This window comes from Pocillopora damicornis, chromosome 3 (assembly GCF_964200805.1).
Source record: "Pocillopora damicornis chromosome 3, jaPocDami1.2, whole genome shotgun sequence".
Taxonomy (NCBI): Eukaryota; Metazoa; Cnidaria; class Anthozoa; order Scleractinia; family Pocilloporidae; genus Pocillopora; species Pocillopora damicornis.
In genome coordinates this window covers 20,041,201-20,051,978 of record NC_142672.1, presented here as the reverse complement: position 1 = coordinate 20,051,978, position 10,778 = coordinate 20,041,201, and positions in this window count along the sequence as shown.

Here is a 10,778-nt window from a genome sequence, read left to right as displayed (position 1 = left end):
CTACTACTACTACTACTACTTACTACTACCACCACTTACTACTACTACTACTTACTACTTCTACTACTACTTACTACTACTACTACTACTACTACTACTACTACCTACTACTGCTACTACTACTTACTACTACTGCTACTACTACTACTTACTACTACTACTACTACTTACTACTATTACTTACTACTACTATTACTACTTACTACTACTTACTACTACTACTACTACTACTACTACTACCACTTCTTCTACTACTATAACTTACTACTATTTCTACTTACTACTTCATCTATTACTACTACTATTACTACTTGCTGCTACTACTTACTACTACTACTACTTACTAGTTACTACTACTACTTCTACTACTACTACTACTACTACCACTTACTACTTCAACTTACTACTACTACTACTAGTTACTACTACTACTTACTACTTCTACCACTACTACTACTACGACTACTACTACTTACTACTACTTACTTCTACTACTACTACTTACTACTACTACTTACTACTTCTACTACTACTTACTACTACTACTACTTACTGCTACTACTACTACTTACTACTACTGCTACTACTACTACTTACTACTACTAGTGCTTACTACTACTACTACTTACTACTACTTTTACTACTACTTCTACTTCTACTACTACTACTTACTACTGTTACTACTTACTACTACAATTATTACTACTACTACTACTTCCTACTACTACCTACTACTACTACTACTTACTACTACTACTACTTACTACTTCTACTACTACTACTACTTAGTACTACTTACTACTACTACTACTACTTACTACTACAACTATTACTACTACTACTACTTGCTACTACTACTTACTACTACTACTACTACTACTTACTACTACTACTACTTACTACTTCTACTACTACTACTTTTACTAACTACTACTACTACTAGTTACTACTTCTACTACTACTACTACTTACTACTACTACTACTTACTACTACTACTACTTATTACTACTACTACTTAGTACTACTACCACTATTTAGTACTACTACTACTACTTACTACTACTACTACTTTGTACTACTGCTACTAGTACTACTTACTACTACTTCTACTTACTAGTACTACTACTACTACTTACTACTTCTACTACTACTACTACTAACTACTACTACTACTACTTACTACTTCTACTACTACTTACTACTACTACTACTTACTACTACTACTTATTACTACCACTTACTACTACTACTATTACTACTTACTACTACTACTACTTACTAGTACTCCTACTACTACTACTTACTAGTACTTTTACTTACTAGTACTACTACTTACTACTACTACTACTAATTACTACTACTTATTACTACTACTACTACTTCTACTACTACTACTTACTACTACTACTGCTACTTACTACTACTACTACTTATTACTACTACTACTTACTACTTCTACTATTACTACTAATACTTACTTCTACTACTACTACTTACTACTACTACTACTACTTAGTACTACTTACTACTACTACTACTACTACTACCTACTACTACTACCACTTACTACTACTACTACTACTTACTACTACTGCTACTACTACTACTTACTACTATTACTACTTACTACTACTTCTACTACTACTACTTACTACTACTACTACTTACTACTAATTACTACTACTACTACTACTACTTCTACTACTATTACTTACTATTATTACTACTTACTACTACAACTATTACTACTACTATTACTACTTGCTACTACTACTTACTACTACTACTACTACTACTTACAACTACTACTACTACCACTTACTACTTCTACTTACTACTACTACTAGTTACTACTACTACTACTTACTACTTCTACTACTACTACTACTACTTATTACTACTTACTTCTACTACTACTACTACTTACTACTACTACTACTACTTGCTACTACTACTACTACTTACTACTACCGCTACTACTACTACTACTAGTACTACTTACTACCTTTACTACTACTTACTACTACTGCTACTACTACTACTACTATTACTTAGTACTACTTACTACTACTACTACTACTACTACTAATACTACTTACTACCACTTCTTCTACTACTATAACTTACTACTATTACTACTTACTACTACATCTATTACTACTACTATTACTACTTGCTACTACTACTTACTACTAGTACTACTACTTACTACTACTACTTCTACTACTACTACTACTACTTACTACTACTACTGCTACTTAGCACTTCTACTACTACTTACTACTACTACTACTTACTACTACTACTACTACTACTTACTACTACTACTTACTACTACTGCTACTACTACTTACTACTAGTAGTACTTACTACTACTACTACTTACTACTACTTCTACTACTACTACTACTTCTACTACTACTACTTACTACTGTTACTACTTACTACTACAACTTTTACTACTACTTCTACTTCCTGCTACTACCTACTACTACTACTACTACTACTACTTACTACTACTACTACTTACTACTTCTACTACTAATACTACTAACTACTACTACTACTACTAGTTACTACTACTACTACTTACTACTAGTACTACTACTTACTACTACTACTACTACTACTTACTACTACTACTATTTTAACCTACTACTACTACTTACTACCACTACTACTTACTATTACTTCTACTACTACTACTTACTACTATTACCACTACTACTTACTACTACTACTACTTCTTACTACTTCTACTTACTACTACTACTACTTACTACTACTACTACTTACTACTACTATTACTACTACTACTACTTACTACTACTACTACTTACTACTACTACTACTTACTACTACTACTACTTACTACTGCTATTACTACTACTACTACTTACTACTACTTCTACTACCACTTACTACTACTACTACTTACTACTACTACTACTACTACTTCTTAATACTACTACTACTACTACTTACTACTACTACTGCTACTACTACTGCTACTTACTACTACTTAATACTAGTATTACTAATACTTACTACTTACTACTACTACTACTACTATTAAAGTAAATGGTTTGAACCCAGGAGTATCAGTAGTTTGTGTAGTGTGATGGTCCGGGTGAGTGTAGTTCTGAAAAGAACTGTTGTTGGTGACTGACGTTTTGACTATCTGTGCGATAGTCATCTTCAGAGTCAAGTGAGGAGTAATTGTTAGTCGATGATATTATAAAGTCTTGTTTAGCAACAGGCCAGACTTTATAACATCATCGACTGACAACTACTCCTCACTTGACTCTGAAGATGACTATCGCACAGATAGTCGAAACGTCAGTCACCAACAACAGTTCTTTTCAGAACTACATTTACCCGGACGATCACACCACACGAACTATTGATACTCCTGGGTTCAAACCATTTACTTTACTACGCTCACTTGGACGACAGAGCGAACGACTTGCGAACAGCTACATCAGTCACGCAATTATTGTCAGACGAATACGACAACAACTCTGGTTCAACCACCGCTGCAAAGATCTTGGTCTCGTTCCGGCCGGACTTCGACGTAGGTCCCCGTTGAACACACGAGAGGCCATCCAGATCGTCAAATCCATCTGCCGACGACTGGTCAAAGCGCGGATTAACGACTGTCACAGAAGACTCAACCACTACACTAACAAATTACAACAACTACTTGACAAACTGAAACAGCAGTTACCGACTACCTTACTCGACACAGTCACAGCTATTGCCGACAGAAGAGCCGACAAAACGAGTTACCAAGCTCGTGACAAACATCAACAAAAACTGACGCGACTTCAACATAACAAAGACAAAAGACGACAAAGAACCGACGACAACTGGGTCAGGAACATCTCTTCCCGTCCCTTAGACAAGACTGAGACTCAAGTACTATGTTACGGACTGATACACTCAGTGACGCCTAAACGTATACCGACCGAGTCTATTGTATCTAGTGTTGAGGCGGCTCTTTCTCGTCAACGAGACTTATCAGAACCTGCCAAGGACAACATCAGAAGTAGAATTGCTTCCACGATACAATCAGCCTCTACAACTGACAGCAACTTAACCAAAGACGAACAACAAGCACTGAAACGACTGAAAAATGACAAGAACATTGTTATACTACCAGCCGACAAAGGAAGTGTTACTGATGTTATGGACAAGACTGACTACTATGACAAAATGGACGCACTAGTTAACGACAAACAAACTTACGAATTACTTAAACGTGACCCGACGCCAGCACTACAACGCAAACTCAACAACAAACTACTTACGCTCAAAAAGACTGAAGCCTTTGACACTCAACGCTACTACCGGCTGAGGTGCTCTGTACCACAACCACCTAAACTTTACGGACTACCGAAACTACACAAACCTGGGATACCTATGCGACCTATAGTCTCATCCTGTGGGTCCCCGACGTACCAACTGTCGAAATACCTTACGATGATACTGCAACCACTGACTGACAAATCGAGACGTAAACTACAATCAACTGAGAACTTTATTGACGCTATCAAAGACGTACAGATACCTGACGACTACAAACTTGTGTCTTTTGATGTGAAATCACTGTTCACCAGTATTCCACTTCAATTGGCTCTACAGTGTACTGAAACCGCCATCCAACAGTCTACTGATGCACTACCATTACCGACAGAAGACATTATGGACCTACTTAACCTCTGCCTTACATCGACTTACTTTCAGTTCAACGGGAAACACTACAAGCAGTTGCACGGAACAGCTATGGGGTCGCCGGTCTCCGTTGTTGTCGCAGAAATTGTAATGCAAAACATCGAGGAACGCACCCTTGCAACTTGCCGACAAACCATACCGCTTTGGTTACGCTACGTTGACGACACATTTACCGCCGTACACAAAGACGAAATTGACGCTTTTCACAATCACTTTAACGAACAAAACACCGACATTCAGTTTACCAGGGAGATCGAAGAAGACGGCAAGCTTCCTTTTCTCGACTGTTTGGTAGGCCGAAACAACAACGAACTACGAACAACAATATACAGAAAACCGACGCATACCGACAGACTTCTTGACGAATCATCCTACAACCCGACTTCCCACAAAGCTACGACTATCAAGACATTGACAAGACGAGCGCAACTTGTTTGCAACACACCGGACAGTTTATCTGACGAAAACAAGTACCTTGACCGTGTTTTTGACAAAAACAACTACAACACTGACTTCATTAGACGAAACACTCACAGGGTGACCGACATTACAGAAACTAACAGGGACTCCACATCCATCACGACTACAGCTACTATACCCTACATCAAAGGCACTTCTGAGGCTATCGCGCGGATCCTACAACCTTACAACATTCGCGTAGCTATTACTACTTTACGACATTTGCTGACCAACGTTAAAGACAAAGACGAACCCAACAACAGACAGGGAGCGATTTATAAGATCGAATGCTCCGACTGCCAGGCCTCCTATATTGGTGAGAGTGGTAGAAACCTTAACACGCGACTAACTGAACACAAACGAGCAACTAGAAATGGCGATGTAAACAATCACATTTCTGAACATCACCGACAAACTAATCACAGAATCGACTGGGACCCTGCTAAATGCTTAACCTACAGTACAAACTATTTTCAACGACTGACTCTGGAAAGCTGGTTCACTAACTTAGAACAGACGCCTCTCAACAGATGTCAACAATTACCAGCACCTTACAAACGACTCATTAACGACGTGAACAAACCAACAAACAGACCAAAAAACAACAGACGGATCGAAACCGACCAATGACTGTTGACAAACTCTACACGAGTCTTCCAGCCAATCACATCACGGCTAAACAGACCAATCAAGTTCAACAGACCAGACTTTAGAACATCATCGACTGACAACTACTCATAAGATGACTATCGCACAGATAGTCGAAACGTCAGTCACCAACAACAGTTCCTTTCAGAACTACGCTCACCTGGACGATCACACTACACGAACTACTACTACCATTACTTACTACTAATACTGCTACTACAACTACTACAACTATTACTACTACTACTACTATTACTACTACTTCTACTACTAATACTTACTACTACAACTACACTACTACTAATACTACTACTACTTACTCCTACTACTACTTACTACTACTTCTGCTACTACTAGTACTACTACTACTACTACTATTACTACAACTTCTACTACTTCGACTACTACTACTTACTACTACTACTACTACCACTATTTACTACTACTACTACTACTTACTACTACTACTACTACTTACTACTTCTACTACTACTACTACTACTTACTACTACTACTACTTACTACTACTTACTACTACTATTACTACTTACTACTACTAACTTCTACTACTACTACTACTTAAAACTACTACTACTTACTACTACTACTTAAAACTACTACTACTTACTACTACTACTACTTACTACTACTACTACTACTTACTACTACTACAACTACTTACTACTACTACTACTACTTCCTACTTCTACTACTACTTACTACTACTACTACTTACTACTTCTACTACTACTACTATTTACTACTACTACTACTTACTACTACTTACTTCTACTACTACTACTACTTACTACTACTACTACTACTACTTAGTACTACTTACTACTACTACTACTTACTACTACTACTTACTACTACTACTACTACTTCTACTACTTACTACTACTACTACTTACTATTACTACTACTTACTACTACTACTACTTCCTACTACTTACTACTACTACTACCACTACTACTACTTACTACTACTACTGCTACCTACTACTACTGCTACTACTACTACTTACTACTACTTACTACTACTATTACTACTTACTACTACTAACTTCTACTACTAGTACTACTTACTAATACTACTACTTACTACTACTTACTACTACTACTTACAACTACTACTACTTACTACTACCACTACTTACTACTACTACTACTTACAACTACTACTACTTACTACTACCACTACTTACTACTACTACTACTTACTACTACTACTACTACTACTACTACAACTACTTACTACTACTACTACTACTTACTACTACTGCTACTACTACTACTTACTACTACTACTACTTACTATTACTACTTACTACTACTAATACTTCTTCTACTCACTACTACCACTACTACTACTACTCACTACTACAACTATTACTACTACTACTACTACTACTTGCTACTACTACTTACTACTTCTACTACTACTACTACTACTACTTACTACTACTTACTTCTACTACTACTACTTACTACTACTACTACTACTTCTTAGTACTACTTACTACTACTACTACTTACTACTACTACTACTACTTACTACTACTACTACTACTACTTACTACTACTACTACTACTTACTACTACTACTTACTACTACTACTAACTACTACTACTACTTACTACAACTACTTACTACTACTACTTACTACTACTACTATTTCCTACTACTACTACTACTACTTACTACTACTGCTTCTACTACTACTTACTAGTACTACTAGTACTTACTACTACTACTACTTACTACTACTACTTCCTACTACTACTACTACTACTTACTACTACTGCTACTACTACTACTTACAACTACTACTACTTCTAATACTACTACTTACTACTACTGCTGCTACTACTACTTACTACCACTACTACTACTACTTACTACTACTACTACTTCCTGCTACTTACTACTACTACTACTACTTACTACTAGTAAGTAGTAGTACTATTACTACTTACTACTTCTACTACTACTACTATTTACTACTACTACTACTTACTACTACTACTACTACTACGACTACTTAGTACTACTTACTACTACTACTACTACTGCTACTTGCTACTACTGCTACTACTACTACTTACTACTACAACTATTACTACTACTACTACTTGCTACTTCTTCTTACTACTACTACTACTACTTACTACTTTTACTACTACTTACTACTACTTGGTACTACTTACTACTACTACTACTTACTACTACTCCTACTACTACTACTTACTACTACTACTACTACTTAGTACTACTTACTACTACTACTACTGCTACTTACTACTACTGCTACTACAACTGCTACTTACTACTACTACTCACTACTACTACTACTACTTACTACTTTTACTACTACTTACTACTACTTACTTCTACTACTACTACTACTACTTACTACTACTACTACTTAGTACTACTTACTACTATATACTACTACTTAGTACTACATACTACTACTACTACTACTACTTACTACTACTACTACTACTACTTACTACTACTACTACTAACTACTACTATTACTTACTACAACTACCTACTACTACTACTACTTACTACTACTACTACTTACTGCTACTACTACTTACTACTACTACTACTTCCTACTACTACTACTACTTACTACTACTGCTTCTACTACTACTTACTAGTACTACTACTACTTACTACTACTACTACTTACTACTACTACTACTACTACTTTCTACTACTACTACTACTACTACTACTTACTACTTCTGCTACTACTACTACTTACTACTACTACTACTTACTACTACTTCTACTACTACTACTTACTACTACTGCTACTACTACTACTTACTACTACTACCACTACTTACTACTACTACTACTACTTCCTACTACTTGCTACTACTACTACTACTACTTACTACTACTAAGTAGTAGTACTATTACTACTTACTACTTCTACTACTACTACTATTTACTACTACTACTACTTACTACTACTACTACTACTACGACTACTTAGTACTACTTACTACTACTTACTACTACTTACTACTACTACTACTACTTACTACTACTCCTACTACTACCACTGACTACTACTACTACTACTTAGTACTACTTACTACTACCACTACTGCCACTTACTACTACTGCTACTACTACTGCTACTTACTACTACTACTCACTACTACTACTACTACTACTACTTACTACTTCTACTACTACTTACTACTACTTACTTATACTACTACTGCTACTTACTACTACTACTACTACTTAGTACTACTTACTACTACTACTACTTAGTACTACAAACTACTACTACTACTACTTACTATTACTACTACTTACTACCACTACTACTACTACTACGTCCTACTTCTACTACTACTTACTACTACTACTACTTACTACTTCTACTACTACTACTATTTACTACTACTACTACTTACTACTACTACTCCTACTTACTACTACTACTACTACTTACTACTACTTACTACTACTACTACTTAGTACTACTTACCACTACTACTACTACTACTACTTACTATTACTATTACTTACCACTACTGCTACTTACTACTTCTACTACTACTTACTACTACTACTACTTACTACTTTTACTACTACTACTATTTACTACTACTACTTACTACTACTTATTTCTACTACTACTACTAATTACTACTACTACTACTACTTAGCACTACTTACTACTACTAGTACTACTTACTACTACTACTACTTACTACTACTACTACTACTACTACTACCACTACTTACTACTACTACTACTTACTATTACTACTACTCACTACTACTACTTCCTACTACTTACTACTACTACTACTACTACTTACTACTTCTACTGCTACTTACTACTACTGCTACTACTACTACTTACTACTACTTCCTACTACTACTTACTACCACTACTACTTACTACTACTACTACTTACTACTACTGCTACTTACTACTACTACTACTTACTACTACTTACTACTACTACTACTACTTACTACTACTACTTACTATTACTACTACTACTACTTACTACTAATACTACTACTACTTCTTACTACTAGTACTACTACTAATTACTACTACTACTGCTACTACTACTACTACTACTACTTACTACTACTTAACACTGCTACTACTAATACTTACTGCTTCTAGTACTACTTTTTACTACTACTTACTACTACTACTTCTACTACTACTACTACTACTTCTACAACTACTACTACTAGTACTATTACTACAACTACTACTAATTCGACTACTACTACTTACTACTACTACCACTACTTACTACTACTACTACTACTATTACTTACTACTACTTAGTACTACTACTACTTACTACTACTACTAATTACTACTACTACTACTTACTACTACTACTACTATTACTTACTACTACTTACAACTACTACTACTTACTACTACTATTACTCACTACTACTACTACTACTACTTACTACTTCTACTATTACTACTACTTAGTACTACTACTACTACTACTTGCTACTACTACTACTTACTGCTACTACTACTACTCCTTACTACTACTACTAATAATACTACTTACTACTACTACTACTTACTACTACTACTACTTACTACTACTACTTACTAGTACTACTACTACTTACTACTACTACTACTTCCTACTACTGCCACTACTACTACTTACTACTACTACTACTACTTACTACTACTACTACTTACTACTACTACTACTACAACTTACTACTAACACTGCTACTACTACTACTACTACTACTACTACAGCTACTACTTCTACTACTACTACTACTTATTACTACTACTCGACTACTACTACTACTACTACTTACTTCTACTACTATTACTTACTACTACTTACTACTTCTACTACTACTACTTGCTACTATTACTAGTACTACTAC